Source organism: Ochlerotatus camptorhynchus, unplaced genomic scaffold (genome assembly GCF_037179485.1).
Source record: "Ochlerotatus camptorhynchus isolate MF236.1 unplaced genomic scaffold, CSIRO-AGI_Acam_v1.1 ptg000367l, whole genome shotgun sequence".
In the NCBI taxonomy this organism is placed as follows: domain Eukaryota; kingdom Metazoa; phylum Arthropoda; class Insecta; order Diptera; family Culicidae; genus Ochlerotatus; species Ochlerotatus camptorhynchus.
This window is the reverse complement of record NW_027040855.1, coordinates 2202978-2222202: the sequence shown is the minus strand read 5'-3', so window position 1 is coordinate 2222202 and position 19225 is coordinate 2202978.

The window sequence follows — 19225 nt, the reverse complement described above, 5'->3', positions numbered from 1 at the left end:
TATGTTATAAAACAAAGTTTACAGGGGGTGAAGTATTGATTTGAAATAAAACTGGCAATGTATCCAGCTGCGATGACGATATAGTGTCTGTAATGGCTTGTTGATGTTCCTGAGAACAACTTTTGATTAGCTCCTCCGGTGGGTTGATTTATGGCTAGAAAATGTTTGTTAATGATTCTTAAGACGTAACATCCCAACACGACAAGGAACTTGATGCCAAAAGGGATGATGATGATGAGTCATACCTTAAGCTTCAAAATATACACGTCGACATAATATGGCCGCCATACACTACATAATTCAAAGAACGCAAATTATTCCACACTGCGTGGCAGGTAAACATATATGGGCCTCCCTAGCTCAGCTATAAAGAAAGACCATGCTGGAGGTAGCTGGGTTGGATTCCCGGTCCGGTCTAGGAATTTTTCGGGTTGAGCAAAGTCTGAGATAAAATTGAAAACTGTCATTGCTGTCATTTTGATCGTTATTTAAGCGATAAATATATTTAAAAATATCTAGTTCGTTTATTTGGAAGGCTCAATCGCGTAAGTTTTACGGAGCCGATAATTCATTGTTCTTTGTTTTAAACAAAATTCACTTAATTCTATGTCTAGTAGGAGTTGGGCCGAATACTCCCGGCTTACCCAAGGTTAGAGGGGTACATTGTCGAAAGATAGGAAAAGGGGAGGAGCTTGGGGTAGGGTTTCGTTATCTCATCAGAGCGATGTCACCAGTATGAACGGTAGTGTGGTAGATTCATTATAATATTACGGATTTTCCAAGAAGGTGTCCACAATTAATTTTCGGCTCGCTGCTTCCATCAAGCATAACTTCTTTTAAAGAAAATGAATCGCGATGAACTTTTCAGCTCTGAAAGAGGAAACATTTCAAAACAAACTGCTGCCAAAACATTCCAGATTTGACCGCTAGGAGCACTGCAGTAGAATAAACAGTGCGTCCAGATATTAAATGACTCAAGCTTTATTTCCTCTAGGCTCATTTGTGGCTCATAGTTTGCATCCAATTTAGAAAAAAACACGGATCTGTAGGTCTACTTTCAGGAATTGACCATTTGCCGATGATTCAGGATATTCAGAGGTGTTAGCGGAGCGTGAAAAAGAAACAACTGATCGCTAAGGATTATAACAGTGGAATGAATATTTTTTTACTAATCGTTCTTTACAGGCTACTTTGATAGGTTTAGGTTTCAGATGGTTGCTTTGATTCTTCGGTATCTCAACACTCCTCCTCGAACTGCACAGGTAGCACACCAGTCGATGTTCGATGTTTTGTTATCTTGAGTGTGTTCAATGGTTTGGTGAGCATGTCCGCAACCATATGCTCCGTTGGACAGTAGATCACGGACAGCATGCTTTGTTGAACTGAAACTTGGTATCAACGTGTTTGAACCGGCGTTCCAGTTTCTCAGACTCCTCGAGTAGCAGGATTTGAGTTTCCGGCTCATGGAAATCCTTCATCAGCTTTCGAATTCAGAGAAGCTTTTGGCATGCCGATGCAGCAGCAATAAGCTCAGCCTCCGTTGAAGATAGGGCAACACAGGTTTGCTTCCTTGCCGCACAACTGATCCCAATGATCAATCTGCATCCAAGGTCAACATTCTTGCCGCCAAAATGCAATTGAAAATGCTTTGTCGCTAGGAAATACCGCATAGTGCGCTTTGCTTCAGTCCAATCTGCTGCATTCGGGGCACTCACCTTTCGCCCAAGTAACGAAACGCTGATCGCTACATCTGGCCTCGTATTGATCGCTATGTAGAGCAAACCACCAACCAAACTGGAGTACGAAGTATTGTTTGGTAGCTTGCTGGACTCCTCCTCCTTTGCTTGAAGATAACCGGGGTCCATCGGGATAAGTTATGGCTTTGTCGTTTCGAGTCCGAATCGCGACGCTAGCCGCTGTAGCACTATTGGTTGAGCAGAAACCTTCCATCATTTTCCCGCTCCACCTGTATGCCCAGGTACTGCCGCACATCGGCAAGGGAAGTGGGTTTGAACTTCCTCGATAATGCTTTCAGGATCGCTTCATATTCCGCCTCGGTCTCACACACGATGAGCATATCGTCGACGTACAGAAGGATGAACGCTTGCTTGCTTGTTATCAGAGCGTGAAAAAGAAACAACTGATCGCTAAGGATTGCAACAGTGGAAGCGTGCTGGGCCCATAACCTGTTAGCAGAGCGTGAAAAAGAAACAACTGATCGCTAAGGATTGTGACAGTGGAATGAATAATTTTTTATTAATCGTTTTTTACAGGCTATTTTGATAGGTTAAGGTTTCAGCTAGTTACTGTTATTGTTCGTTATCTCAACAACAGGACCCTTTTCCGGCCACCTGGTAGCAGAAATGATATGGTGATGGCATATTTCCTCTATGCTCAAGGTTGTATGCAATTTAAAAAAAAGTAGCGGATCTCCAGCTCTACTGTCAGCAATTGACCAATTTGCTGGTGATTCCGGATATTCACCGAACCGTTTTGTGGCCATCCAGTAGGAGAATCGATATGGTGATTGCATATTTTCTCTGTGCTCATGATTGTATGCAATTTTGAAAAAAATCGTGTATCTCCAACTCTACTTTCAGGAATTGGTCATTTTCCCGGTGATTCCGGATACTCAGAGAACCATATTTTGATTACCCGGCAAAAAAATCGATATGGTGATGATATATTTTCTATATACTCATGATTTTACGCAATTTTGACAAAAAAAAAACGCGGATCCCCACGCCAACTTTGATGAATTGACCATTTTCGCGATAATTCCGGATATCCAGAGGACAATTTTATTGCCACCTGGTAGCAGAATCGATATGGTGATGACATATTTCCTCTATGCTCATGATTGTATGCAATTTAAAAAAAAAATATCGGATCTCAACCGTATGCGTAATAATGTTTACACCATCGTACAAATAAGGTTACCGTTTCACCTGTGCATACAATGCCTTGGTTTTCTTGGCATGCACGTAGCCTATAGCTCATACCGTAGTAGGCTGAGTATAAAAGAAAATGATTTCTTAGTTTGACAGTTGCACCATGACGAAGTGGTAGCGCATTCGTGATTTATCCCACGCGCAAATGTCGCAAAAAGACATTACAATCGCCGTGGGAGTGTCCCGGTGGACCGTCAAAAGGGTTTTAGACCGAGAAAAGAAAGGACAACTATCCGCGAAGGTGGCCACAGGTCGTCCGAGGTCAGTTCGGGTTACGAGGGTTATCGCTGCTATCAAAAGAAAGATTCGGGTGAATCCAGTGCGTTCAATAAGGAAAATGACAAATGAACATGGGATCAGTGACTTTACGGCACGGAAGATCGTAAAGGAAGATTTCGGGGCGAAGTCAAGGGCATGGAAAAAAACTCACATTACCAACCGCATCCGGGAGCTACGAGTCGAACGATGCAAGAAAATCTTGAACTTCCTTAAGCGAAAAAATCCGGTAATCCTGTTCACCGACGAGAGCATGTTTACCCGTCGATCCCGTCTCAAATTCCAGAAACAACCGGTATCTTAGTTCTCTTCCGATAAAAGACGTGGCCGACGAGCACAAGAACGTGTATCTGACCAAGCATCCTGCTAGCGTTATGGTGTTTGGATTGGTGGCTTCTGATGGCAAAAAAATGGACCCGGTGTTCATTCCAGAAGGCGACAAGGTCAACACGGAGGTCTACATCGGGATTTTAAGTAAGTATGTTCTTCCGAACTGCACTCAGTTGCAGGAACATCTTCCGTTCTGGGCGAAGGATATGTGGCCGCCATCCAGCCCCGATCTTAATCCGCTGGATTACTCAATATGGCGCGTCATGAAGGCCAAGGCCTGTTCTAAACGCCACCCGAGTACAGCAAGCCTCAGACAAACATTGACCCGTACCTGGAGAGAAATGAATCCAGACTACATTATAAGAACCTGCCGTGCGTGTGGAGGCCATAATTGCAGCAAGTGGAAACTCGATCGATGATTAACATAGTTTAAGACTCTGAGAAACATCCCCCTTTCAATAAATAAAAAAAAATCCAAAACGAAATGTTTGAGGTTTTTTTTTAAATTTTGACATTGCTCAATGATGTAAACATTATCACGCATAAGGTAGGTCTATTTTCACGAATTGACCATTTTGCCGGTTATTCCAGATATCGAGAAGCGTTTTTTTAACAATGCGGTAGCAGAATGGATATGCTGATGGCATATTTCCTCTTTGATTATGCAATTTAGGAAAAAATCGTGGATCTCTAGGTCTACTTTCAGAAATTGACCATTTTCCTGGTGAATCTGAATTTCCGCAGAGCCACCTCTCACAGGTTTTCCCGTCCCGACTGGCGAACTACAGGTCCAATCGGTTCCCTGTCTGTTGCGATCGAAAGTAGATAGTCGTACCTTTCAAATAGAGGCTCAATATTAAAATGTTGGTAGCCAAATTTCCAAGAACCAGTCATGTTCACATGAATCGACACGAATTTTGCTCGTGACGATTCTGGGTTTTTCCGTTACGGATTGCCAACATCAGGTCCAATTGGGTTTTTATCTATCTTAAATGAAAGTAGATAGCCATACCTGGCTGGATCAATGCGATGAATTGATCATCGCATTGTCGATAACCAGCCATGTCAGCCATGAATCGACACGTATTTTGAAGCCTTGGTACTTTGACGAAGTTTCGATGGGTTGGGGTTATGTCAATTAAGTTAGATGTACTCAAAAAGCTAAGAGAATACATAATTATAGCAAAGTGTAAGAACTCCGAACATTTTGGAAAATATAATGTTTTATGCTCCCACTCGCTCTCTAAAGAATAGAAATTTGTATTATATTAAAAACCAAAGAACAAACTATGCCAAAATTGGGCCTTTTACAAAAATGGGCCTTCATATAACTAATATTGCGAAATAATGGATGTAACAATGAATAGAAGTGAGCTTAAAAACATTTTATTTTCGAGGATGGCCAGATAGAGGAAATGGATGTAATGTCAGCCTAAATGCCTCTCATTTGGGCCCATACATAAATTCAGCAATCGACTAAATTTTCAATAGCGACCAAAAATATCTATTAGTACCGTCCCAATGGCGCGTTTAACTAGATTGACGATTGATTGACGACAAATAAATAAATTGAATAGTAAAGGATCATTTGAAATGAAGCAGAACAATATGATGCTCACTAGTGCCACCTAGTGTAACATTTTAGTTCTAAACATTCTACTATTGGAAAGGACTCATTCATCTCAACAACTTTGCTGAAGAAATGATAGTTCTACATAGGCATGATTACAAGATATTATATAAAACAGTGTTTATTTGCTCACTAGCGCCATCTTATGAGATAATAGTGATACGTGATTTTAGTTTTGGTTCCATCAAAACTTCTCATAACAAAATATTTTTTTACAGCAATAGAATCATTCTATTTTGTAAGGGTAATTTGTCAGATTCAGCAGAAATCTCTAAATCAAACTTTTTTATATGGACTAGCACCACTTACTGAGTGAAGCAAGGTTGCGAAGACTCATTTCAGCTAAAATAATGTTTTTCGGAATAATAAAACCAAAAGATGGTATGATTGCATGTTTTACTTGTAACTTACAAGAAGAGGTTACAAAGTATGCGTTGGAAACATAAAACCTGTAAATTTTGCTTTCTATGAGTCACAATCAGCGATTTGCTGATCGCTGAGTGAGTGAGTGAGTGAGTGAGTGAGTGAGTGAGTTTGTGAAAAATCGTTGATTGTGACTCTCATGAAGTGAAATAAACAGGTTTAATATGTCAAACACATTCTTTGCAACCTCTTCTTGTATCCTACCAATTCAAAATTTGATCATGGCATCTAATTATTTCATAATTTAGAAAAACATTGTTTTAGCTGAAATGAGTCTTTGCAACCTTGGAGTGAAGCCATGAAAAACGGCCACTATGACCGAGGCACAAGATATTTACAACAAATTTTGCTACCCATAAAAGCATAACTGTCCGATATGAAGAGGAAATCAAGCAGAGTTGCGACAATTATGCTTTTATGGGCAGTATGGTACATCACAATATTAATTAATAGAATTTAAATAGGTAATAAAACGGAACAATAACCGATCTCGCGTATGGCGTTGCTCCCAAACACATTCCATAAAAAACAATGCATGGCAGGAAGTAAACTAAGATCAAGATTTCCTCGGCTTGCTGATTTGTGGTATTTAGTCGAACAAGCTGCAGTTTAGATGATTAGTAAAAAGAAGCACAAGTAACACACAAAAGTTACCGTAAAGCACCGAGATCCGGATACGTGTATAAGTTGATTATCAAATGTTACCATGCTCGAAATAATACGCACATTTCATCACCATATTTATTATTTTTAACGACCGGATCAACGAACCATCCGGTATTCGGTGCATTACGGCACATAAGAATTTTTTATACCACCCATTTGCCAAAAAAACATACCGCCTGGTATGATTCCCGAACTAGAAACCAAAAGTAGTTTTTAATGGATTCAAAAATATGCAACCCCTAGAACAACGCCAAGCGCATGGAAATTTATTCCTAAAACGAAAACATCAGACGTTAGATTTTAACCACCGGGTTGATGTGTCTAGGCACCGGAACGCATCTAAAACCCAAAAAAAACTATCAAAATAGAACTTAGAAAACAAAGCAAAATGAGGAAAATAGAAAACTAGCCCATAACAACACAAAAATGCTACTCTGCTGCATTAAAACTGAATTTGCTAGAATTTTTCCATTTTTTTTTTTTGCTTTTGTTCAACACCTCTCACTGAAATAATCCCCCACCCCCTCTACCTGGCCCAACGATCCTCGATCGCACTCATTTGGATTCAACCTGATTGCGCGCTCCGGTGATGATTAGATTCGCAATGCCGCTTATGTGAGTGTGTGTGTATTAATGGAGCTACTTTTTGGTCTTCTGCTTCCTAGATCGAATGTTCCACACACTTTTACCCAAAGCACTCACTGCACCACACGCGGAATGCTAGTGCAGAAGTTAGGTATAGTGTTTGGTATTCTGCTGGTGAAATGGAAGGTTCCTTCAGCCAAATTTTGCGTTGCGGGTCGATTCATGGTTGTTTTTTATTTATTTTTTTCATTCTGAACAAGAACAAGAAAAACGGCCCGGGTCGTTTTCGGGGGGTTCGATGGGAATAGCAGAAAGTAAACGCGAAGAAATCGCACCGCGCTTAGATTCGCATAGACGCGAATGAATAATAATGCTTCATTGTGTTGAACGAAGGAACCAACAAAAAAAAAGTAGTTTGAATGAGAGACGTGCGGAATGCAAGAATATTTCCCGTAGGCAAGAGGAAGGAGCACGAACAAATGTATTGAGTCACTCTTGGGATGCGATTTTTTGACTATTATAATTTTTATACCCCCGAAAGCCATCCACGGTCGTCAGAATGTTGGTAAGCGATCGCACATTGGGGTGACCCCTTGCAAAAACTGGTTAATTTTTTGTTTGTTTAAAATCGTAGTTAACTCACCATACATTTTGCGTTCAAAAGTTTGTATTAACAATTTTTAGGGAGGTTCTAAATTTTTTACTATGGGCTTTTGATTGTAAATACATTTTGAGTTCAAAATTTTGTATTAACAATTTTTAGGGAGGTTCTAAAATTCTTATTATGGACTTTTGATTGTAAATATAATGTAAAGTCATAAATCTTTTTTCGATGTCCATATTTGTTATAAAACTATTAAAAATTTGTAGGGCTCTAGATCAAGACAAAATCGAAATCGTAAGGTGGCTCCTAAATATAACAGAAACATAAAAATAATCTATTTTAATATAGAAGCCCAAACTTGAGCAAAAAATATATACGATGAAACAAATATATAAAGCCTTTAGAAACGCTTTTGATTGAGTGAATGTGGAACATGATACCGACGGCGTGAGATCTATTTTTTTCGCGCGAGATTTGAACATTATAGAAAAGATCGTGATTGAACATAATGTGTTTACACAAACGAGTATTCCGACAAGATTGTTACACATTGCACAATTGCCAATAACACTGGCTAGCTGTATCCTATTGGTTGCCTTCCCTACTAACATGATTCCTTTATTCCCGTGACATTTATAAAAGACAATTGAATTCATTCAGGCTGGGTTTATTGATTTATATTGTCCGCCCTTCTATGAAAATCTTTATTTTTTTTTTTTTTTTTTTTTTTTTTTTTTTTATTTTTTTTTTTTTTTTTTTTTTTTTTTTTTTTTTTTTTTTTTTTTAACTCTTTATTTGTTCCAAATTCAAAATAAATTACATTTCATTTTAACCTAGGTGCTCCAGTTACTGCAGTAACGTACCAGCCTTAATTGTTATGATATATATCTAAGTGTTTTTACATTGTTCCTGTCTTGGCAATTCAGTATTTTAAACAGGTTTTTTAACCTGCATGTCAGTATAACAATTGATATCTTAAAACTAAAAACTAAAACTAAATCTTATCTAAGTATAAAGGGAATTAATCGTTGCAATTGAGGATTGCAACGATTTTTGCCTGAAATTATTCATTATTTTGTTGGACATTTGTGCTAAAGTCTCAACATTCGAAATTCTATGTACTTCGGTTGTACTGTACCAGGGAGGCAACTTCAAAATCATTTTCAGAATTTTGTTCTGAATCCTTTGAAGTGCTTTTTTCCTGGTAGTGCAGCAACTAGACCATATTGGTACAGCGTAAAGCATGGCCGGTCTAAAAACTTGTTTAAATATTAGAAGTTTATTCGTCAGGCAAAGTTTGGATTTCCTGTTTATAAGAGGATACAAACATTTAATATATTTGTTACATTTGGCTTGAATGCCCTCAATGTGATCTTTAAAAGTTAATTTTTGGTCAAGTATTAATCCAAGATATTTCACTTGGTTTGACCAGGAAATTGGAACTCCGTTCATAGTGACTATGTGACTACTACTAGGTTTCAAAAACGAAGCTCTAGGCTTATGTGGAAATATTATAAGTTGAGTTTTGGAAGCGTTGGGAGAAATCTTCCATTTTTGTAAATAAGAAGAGAAAATATCTAAACTTTTCTGAAGTCTGCTGCAAATAACACGAAGACTTCTTCCTTTAGCGGAAATGCCTGTGTCATCAGCGAACAAAGATTTGTGGCAACCCTGAGGCAAATCAGGGAGGTCCGAAGTGAAAATGTTATACAATATAGGCCCAAGAATGCTACCCTGAGGAACTCCTGCCCTAACAGGTAGTCGATTAGATTTGGAATTTTGATAATTTACTTGAAGAGTTCTGTCAGTTAAATAATTTTGAACTAATTTCATAATATAAAGTGGAAAATTAAACTTTTTCAATTTAGCAATCAAACCTTCATGCCAAACACTGTCGAATGCTTTTTCTATGTCTAGAAGAGCAACTCCAGTTGAGTGGCCTTCAGATTTGTTTGAACGAATTAAATTGTTAACTCTTAAGAGTTGATGAGTAGTTGAATGCCCATGGCGAAATCCAAACTGCTCATCTGCAAAAATTGAGTTCGTATTGATGTGAAGCATCATTCTATTCAAAATTATCTTTTCAAAAAGTTTACTTATTGAAGAAAGCAAACTTATTGGACGGTAGCTAGAAGCTTCAGCTGGATTTTTATCCGGCTTCAAAATTGGAACAACTTTTGCATTTTTCCATTTATCAGGAAAGTATGCCAAATGGAAACATCTGTTAAATAATTTTACCAAGAAAGACAAGGTACTCTCTGGGAGTTTTTTGATGAGGATATAGAAAATTCCATCATCACCTGGAGCTTTCATATTTGGAAAATTTTTAGTTATAGACCTTACTTCGTCCAAATCAGTCCCCCAGGAATCATCAAAAATATTTTCCCGAGAGAAAATATTCAGAAAATCCCGAGCAACCTGATTCTCAATAGGACTAGTAAGACCCAAACTGAAATTATGGGAACTCTCGAATTGCTTAGCAAGTTTCTGAGCTTTTTCCAAATTTGTGATCAAAATTTTACCACCTTCTTTAAGCGCTGGAATAGGCTTTTGAGGTTTTTTCAAAATTTTTGTGAGTTTCCAAAAGGGTTTGGAACTCGGGTCTAATTTAGAAATATTATTTTCAAAAGTTTTGTTCCTCAGGGCAGAGAATCGCTTTTTAATTTGTTTTTGCAAATCCCGCCAGATAACTTTCATGGCAGGATCGCGTGTTCTTTGATATTGTCTCCTACGGACATTTTTAAGACGGATCAAGAGCTGAAGATCATCGTCTATTATAATTGAATCGAATTTAACCTCGCATTTTGGTACTGAGGCAGCTCTTGCTTCAACTATAGAAGTAGTCAGAGATTCAAGAGCATAATTAATTTCATCTTTGGTTTGCAAAGGAATGTTTGGATCGAAGTTATATTCCATAAATGTTCGATACTGCTCCCAATCAGCTCTATGGTAATTGAAAGTAGAGCTGTTGGGATTACAAATTATTTCTTGGGATATTTCAAAAGTTACTGGAAGGTGATCAGAACCGAAGTCAGCATGGGTAACCAATTGGCTACAAAGTTGACATGAATCAGTTAAGACCAAATCAATAGTGGAGGGATTTCTTGCAGAAGAAAAGCATGTTGGGCTGTTTGGATATTGAATAGTGTAATAACCTGCAGAACAATCATCAAACAGAATATTACCATTGGAATTGCTTTGAGCATTATTCCATGAGCGGTGTTTTGCATTAAAATCACCAATAATGAAGAATTTAGACCTATGACGGGTAAGTTTCTGGAGGTCACCCTTGAGAAAATTCTTTTGCTGGCCTACGCATTGGAATGGCAAATAGGCAGCTATAAACGTAAGTTGTCCAAATTTTGTTTCAACAGAAACCCCCAAAGTTTCAAAAACTTTGGTTTCAAATGAAGAAAGAATTTTATGTTTGATTTGTCTATGAATAATGATGGCAACGCCACCACAGGGTCCATCAAGACGATCATTTCTATAAATCAAGTAGTTTGCGTCCTTCTTAACCTTATGGGCAGGTTTAAGGAACGTTTCAGTTATAACGGCAATATGCACGTTATGAACTCTTAAAAAGTTAAATAGCTCGTCTTCATTATCTTTAAGAGATCGAGCATTCCAATTTACAATATTTAATGCTTTAAAATCCATTACTGAATTTTAAAGTCATGACAATATTATTTGCAAATTTTACTCCAGTTTGAATAGCATCAAACATGGAGTTAGATTTAAGCATATCAGAAATCATGTCAATTAATGAATTCTGTAAAAATTCCATTTTGGGGGCAGTAATGCTTCCTAAGTCAAAATTGTCAAAATTTCCATTAGAACGTTGGTTAGTATGAAAATCTTTAGATTTCTATTTTACACCCGGTATTCTCATTTTTGTTCGAGCCGTGTTTACCATACAAAAAATAAGAGGTTGTATCCAAGACACGACCGTAGATTTGACGTAGGATTACTTGCTCGGTATGTTGATCGGTGACTGTGTTAGGGAAACCACTTTTTCGCATCATGGAAACGCCTCGTTTTCTTATTGCAAAAATACGCATTTTCCTGCACAAAACGCACGGAATTTTTGGTTTATTTAATAGATAATAAAAAAAAAAGCAAAACATGCTTGGAGGAATTTCTTGCTAAAATTTCCAATCGCGAGATATTCACGATCAATCTTATAAACTCGAGATTTTTTTTTTGCTTTTCTAGTGTCCTGGAGAAAACCTTACCTTAATTCGAAGTGTTTCTCGTTAAATGAAAAGGTCATGTGGTATTCGGTCATTGTGAGAATTTGTATGTACCACTTCAATGCTGTTACACATTTGACTCCAAACGTTTGGTTGTTGGGTACATTATCAAAGAGCTTTAGAGGTGATGTGGCTGGCAGCAAGGCAAGCGAACAGTCAATTCAAATTAACTCGTAAGCAACAATTATTTATGGTGGTCCTGAATCACGATGGATGAGTAATGCTGACCTATTAGGGTGTTCAACACGGATGAGGCTGGCAAGCTATACGTTGTTTGAAACGAGGGTGACACGTTTGGCATAGATGGCTCACAGCGGCTCACGACGAGCAACTGAATCCGATCAGTAGCGCCGCGGCTTCTGAAGAACATCGTTCGGCGAAACCGTTAGGGAAAGCGCTTTTCACAGGCAATCGGTGATAATTTTAGTTATCACAGCAACAGTTGCACATTGTGGCAATTTTGAATAGTGACCTTTGGAAAATTGATAAAGTCTTAATGTCAACAGATTCGTAGAAAAATGTCCTATCGATTGGCGTGTTAAGAATTAAAATCCATCATCTCTTGATCAAAATCAGACCACCTTCATGCCGCGACCGACTTTGTTTGCCTGAAAAATAAATGGAATATGGGTCATTCCAGCTCAAGTGGGTACACCACCTGTGGTCGATGTCACCGATTTGAGCCAAACTTGGCGAAAACACTTATTTTGGCATTCTGAACAAACGCCTTTTTTTGATTTTGCTCTAAAGTGCTTAGATCCTTCTGGGCTACAACCCTGGATTTTCGAGATTTTTAAAAAAAAATTCAACTTTCAGAAGAGATTACTCCACAACCAAATAAGCTATTCGTCTATCTTAGAACGTCAATTTGATGGGTTTTTAATGTTTATTCTTATAAGTGTACCCACATTTTGTTTTTGTTATAGCAACTAAAGTAAACAGGCTGATTACCGGCAGGTGACCAAATTGTCAAAAGTGGCCCATTTTCACCATGGGTGGGATGTTTTATTTATTTATATTTCGGGCTCAAATTTTCACCACACTTTGGAAAACTGTTCTACTTGATGTTCTGGGCAGGATTCTCATTATATGAAATCATAACTAGCTCATTTAATTACTTCTGTCCATAATTTAATTGTGGTCCTAAAATTGAAAAATACGTTCCAATGGTATACAGCCAAAACGTTGTGCTTTAGAAGTACGATGAAATTAGATAGATTAGCAAGTATACAAAATTTCAGTTATGGATGACAGCTGCTACTTGAATAATACCCTAAGTTAATTTATTTTTTTTTTATACAAAAAAATGCCTTTTTTATTATAATTATAAAAAAAATAAACGTTGAACCTTTATCTTTCATTTTTTGAAAACACACTTTCCATTCATGAACGTAAACGTCATGTTCTTCTTCTGCGCATTTAAAGCTTATTGCTTATCGCATATTAGCTTATTGCGTGCTCTCAACTTAGTGTACTAGATGGACTTCCACAGTTATTAATTGAGAGTTTTCGATGCATGAGTTAACTGTTAACGTAACTGTCATGTATCGTCAGCAAACCCATAGTTCACATGAGAAAAATAAAATAAAAATATTACTGTGCCATCGGCGTGAAGGAATTCAAGAAAAAAATAAATAAATAAATAGCAACGATTTTCCACCAGAAAAGCTTAAAATTCCAACTCACTCATCTGGTCATATCTCAAAACTGTTTGTCCAAATCATTTGCGCTTGGAAACACATCAAGTAGAAGAGTTTTCCAAAATGTAATGAAAATTTGAGCCCAAAATATAAAGAAATAAAACAAGCCCACGTGAAAATTGGCCATTTTTTGACAATGTGGATACCTGCCAGTAATCAGCCTGTTTACTGTAGTAACTATAGCAAAAACAAAATGTGGGTACTTCTATAAGAATTAACATTAAAGAACCATCAAATTGACGTTCTAAGATCACAAATAGCTTATTTGGTTGTGGAGTAATCTCTTCAGAAAGTTGAAACTTTTAAAAATCTCGAAAATCCAGGGTTGTAGTCCAGAAGGATCTAGGCACTTTAGAGCAAAATCAAAAAAGGCATTTGTTCAGAATGCTAAAATAAGCGTTTTGGCCAAGTTTGGCTCAAATCGGTGACATCGACCAAAACTTTTAAAAATTATGTACCCACTTGAGCTGAAATGACCCATATTAGATTTAAACTTATGGGAACTGACATCCTATTGATGACTTTGGCAAATGTCCAGAAAATACAAATTTATGGTGGTCCTGAAAAGGATTGTTTTGTCGAGATGGTTGAGTAATGCTAAGCTATTAGGGAGGCTGGCGAGCTGTATGTTGTTTGGAACGAGGGCGATGCGCTTGGCATAGATGGCCCACAACGACTCACGAAGAGCTACTGAATCCGATCAGTACCGGTGCGGTTTCTTCCTCCTGCTTCGGTGAATGGACGTTCATGTGGGCTGCCCTTCGTTGTGTACTGGAGAAAAATGTTCAACGCCACGTGCCGAAAGCACTGCTGCTGCTGATGACCAAACACCACCACACACGGTGATTGAATAAGCACCGTTCGGCGAGACCGGATGGCATTCAATTTGGAAATCTATATTAGGGAAAGCGCTTTTTGCAGGCAATCGGTGATAATTTTGATCATCATTGCAACAGTTGAACATTTGTGTAATTTTCAATAGGTACCTATTGAAAATTGATAAAGTTTTAATTTAAGCAGATTTGTAGGAAAACTTGCGATCGATTGGGTTGTTTAGAATTAAAATCCATCCACTATGGACAGAGTTAAAAGTGGTCAAAACCTGACCACTTTTCGTAGCGCGGTCGATTTTGGTTTTTTGAAATTGCACCCCCATTGTTTCCGAAAGACGTAATCATACGTAAAAAAAAGTTTAATCGCATTTATCGCCTTAATTGAGTGCTAAATAACGATTTGAGGGCTTGACGGTTTGAAATTGATTTGAGGAGTGTTCAGGAGTTCGAAATCTTTAATTGCGTTTACCTCCTTAATTAAGGCCTACATCACGATTTGAGTGGTGTTTGGGTGTTCAAAATCTACAATTGCGTTTATCTAGTCGATGAAGGGTTTAAGTTTTTGTGCGTGAAATTTCGAAATCTTAGTTCAGTATTTTTTTTATATAGAAATAACGACGCGATAAAGATAGGTAACTTTTTAGTTATATTTTTATGTATTTTTTTAACGGTGAACATGGAAGAGCGATTGATTTTAAGCTTAAACATTTGTAGGCCGGCTAATAACAGATCATTCTGGTGAGATCCTTCCAGTTATTTGTTTAAACATAATTCAATATTTACCAAATAACGTCTCGAGCTCGGCTAGCTTGATGGTTGCCACTTTTGCTAACTGAATAAAAGATCGTCTGTTTAAGGCGTGTTGATCCGAAATCCATTTCAAATCCTTTTCAAGAGCAGTTGTTGTCATCGTCTGTGAGCTCGTCACCGGGACCGAAATCTAATAACAGCAAGTTGAACGGAAACTTGATCGTAGTATAGAGATATAAGGAGCTCGGTGGCCTAGTGGCAATTCATTTTGCTTATTGAGCTGAATATTATGGGTTCAATGTCAAGCTCCTTCACATTATAGAGTAAAGGGTGTCCACGATGAAATTGCCACACACAAAATTGATTCGCAAAATTCGAGTTTTCATCCGATTGCCATCAAATTTTCAGGGATTGAGAAATAACTATTAAACTTCATTTTACCATTTTACTCGTATTTTATTTACAGTCCATATGCAAATGCCCGCACCTTGGCCTTAACCCCGGCCATAAGATTCTGCACAACCTGTGAATCAACCGTTGTTTGCATGTAAACCCATACTTTCTTCAGCTCCTCGACTGTCTTCACTACCTTAGGTCGTTTAAGAAGGTGCTGCTTCATAATCGCCCTGTACTTCTCGATGGGGCGGAGCTCCGGAGTGTTGGGAGGGTTGAACATTTTCGGCACGAAATTGACCTTATTGTCCGCATACCACTTCAGCACGTCCTTGGAGTAGTGGCATGAGGCCAAATCCGGCCAGAAGATTGTTGGGACGTTGTGGGCCTTCAGGAGAGGAAGCAGCCGCTTCTGGAGGCACTCTTTTATGTACACCTGTCCGTTCATCGTGTCCTGGGTCACGAAAGGTGCACTCCGCTTCCCGCACGTGCAGATGGCTTGCCAAACCAGGAATTTCTTCGCAATTTTGGACATCTTCTGAGTGCGGACATGCTCCGGAACGCTGAACTTATCCTTGGCCGTGAAAAACAGGTTGCCGGGGATCTGTTTGAAGTCGGCCTTCACATATGTTTCGTCGTCCATGATGCAGCATTCAACTTTCGTCAGCATGTTGAGGTACAACTTCCTGGCACGGGTTTTGGCGGACTTGTTCTGCTTCTCGTCGCGATTAAGAGCCTTTTGTACCTTGAACGTTCGAAGCCCAGCCTTAGTTTTGGCCTTCTGGACAAAACTTCGGCTTAGGTGCAGCTTCTTAGCCACATCCCTAACGGAGGCGTTCGGATTTCGGTTGAAGGCCCCAACTACGCGGTTGTGATTTTTGGTGTTGTACGGAATACTTTTTCCTTCACTTCTGGGCTTCCAATCGGTGGTCAACCGTTCCTCGAACCGCTTAATCACTCGCGACACCGTGGAATTCGCGATTCCCAACGTTTTAGCGATGGAACGATGCGAGAGATCCTTGTTCTCGTGATGAATGCGCAAGATTTTATCACACACGAGCTGTTCTTTCGACTCCATTTCCCCGAGTTTTGATCACAGGACTTTAAACTTGCAGGATGTAAATAATGCACTATGAACTAAATCCACCCAAATTTTCATTAAATTCTACCCAACGGTTAAAAAGTAAGAGCAATTTCATAGTGTGGCAATTTCATCGTGGACACCCTTTAAAAAGTACGTAAAGTTGATCGGAATCTATAATGAATGAATACTTCATCATTTTTCAATAGTGATGGAGTAATACGACATGCACTTAACTTAGGCCCCTTAATAGATCAAATAACCGTTCACAGTGGATTTATGTCCTGAACAGAGGAAAAAAAAATGATACATGGCCGTTTTGATATGTGTTGCGCATCTCTGATGTATAACATAAATCAAATAGGCAAGAAACATGATGGAGGTATATCCATCTTTTTCCAAGATTTTTGTTCAAGTGTTAGATTAAATTAGATTACACTAATGCCTTGTTCAAACTACAGAGTTATAACATCTTATACCGCTATTTTGATGGTGGTTTCTGTGTTGCAATTATTTGACATTCGTTATAACATGTTATAAATCTGTAGTCTGAACGTACTATAAGAAATAGAAAAAGTGGTGCCATTAAAATTGAGTATTCATATACAGTCAACTCTCCACAACTCGATATTTTCTATAACTCGATGGATGGATTCGGTGGTCCCTTCATTTTTCTACGTATCTTACTCTCCATAAGTCGATATTTCCACAAATCGATGCCTCCTTTGATCGATGTTCTATGTAATGTTATTTTGATTTTATAACTCAAAGTCAGAGCTTACAAATTCTATGATGTTATAATCCAAAAGACTTTGAAAATATGATAACTGGTTGACTTATTGAGTACCCAGAATCCATCGACCACATCAAAATATGTTTATGGTGTCCTTGGGAAAAGGGTCCATATCTTTAATTCATACCAAAATCTAATCATGAGGCAAACAAAACTTAAGTACTCAGGGCAGGAGTTCCAGGTGTTTCAATAAAAAGTTTTCAACGAGATCGATTAAATGTCTTCAGATGTCTACAACACTTCAGTTTAAATTGGATTGAGGAGGAGAGGGTTTTCAATTTATTTAATTTTTTTTTAAGTTGATGTCATTATTCATAATCATAATAGCAGAAATGAGGGATGTAGGGAAAATGCTACCCCTAATACATCCAAGTAACATTTATTGTTTAATGAGGGTCCTGTAGACCATGTGATTGTAGAATATTATTAAACCTTTATAAAGCTTTCAATTTTACTTGTGCAGTGATTTCATATATTTAAAGTTTTTTTTTATATTTCGAAAGCCAAAGAATCTTTAGATTTTTATAATTTTAGCAACCTACTAGAATTTTCATTTTTTATAAGCGCGTTCTCCAAAGTTTTTCAAAACTCTGTTACTTTAAATTTAATAGATAATTTTCGAAATCTTTTAACGTTACTGGGATAATTTTGCATTCAGGTGAAATGAAGTTTGAAATTGTTTTAGTAATTTTGAGATCCGAAACACATTTTTTAAAGATTTGATTGATTGAAGAATCTTTAAGACTATGAGGTTTAATGCAAATTTGTCATGAGTCACATTCCTAGGATTCTGGAAAAAAAGAAGCTTGAAGAAATTTTCAAAATTCAGGAACGAAGATTTTAATTTCGGATTTTGAAATGATTTCCAAGATCTCAGATTTGAAAACTAATATCAATATAATGGGTCATAGAAAATTTTCAAGATTCATGGGCTTAAAGAAAATTCTCATGATTATGGAATTTAATGGCATTTCCGTGAGTATTTCTGTAGAATTTTGAGACGAACTTAAATGGAATTCAAAGGAGGATTCTAAGAGAGCTCTATTTGGAATTCCATTTTAGATTTTACGAGAACTTCAAGCTAAATCTATGAAACGACTCGAAGCTAATTCTGAGGAACTATTTGATTCCTGGTAAATTCTCAGGCGATTTTCAATGGAGTTCCTAGGTAGTTCTGAGAAGAATTCAAACGAGAAGAGCTTATCTAAGTAGAATTCCAAAGTCAAAAGAAAATACTAATGATTTTTCAAACATAATTACTAAACACATGTGAGAATAATTCCAAGGGAATTCTGATAGCTCAACTGGAAGAGTTCTGAGGAGCAATTCAACGGGAGATCAAAGCATGATTCCACCAGAGAAAAGGAGAAGATTTAATGAATATCTAGGAATATTGACTATGAATTGTGAGGAGAAATACAGGTGAATGAAATTAAAAGAAATTAAAGATTTTATGGTGAATTTTAATGTGAATTTTACGGTGAATTTAAAGGTGAATTTGTAACAAATTCTTAAGAGAATTCCAAGGGAGTTCTTGCAATAATTTCAAGAAAATAATGAGGAGAATTTGGTTGAAGTTATGAGGATAAATCCAAATTAAATTTGAGTCGTATTCCAAAGAAATTCGGTGGAGATTTCCAAGGGAATTCTTAGAAGGGCCTGAAATAAATTCCATGGAATATTCCAATGCAATTCTTAAGAGGATTTCATGAAAAAATTTCATGAAGTGGAATTCCATGAAAATTCTGAAGCACATTTTGAGGAATTCTTGATCATATTTCAAAAAGAATTTAAGGAATAATTCCATTACAGTTTTGTAAGAATACTAAGAAAATGCTGAAAAAAATCCATACAGAGGAGAATTTTAAGGTAATTATACTACAATTATTTAAAATTCTGATTGAATTTCAGAGCGAATTTGAAGAATTTTCTTTCAATAACTTCTAGAGTGTTTGAA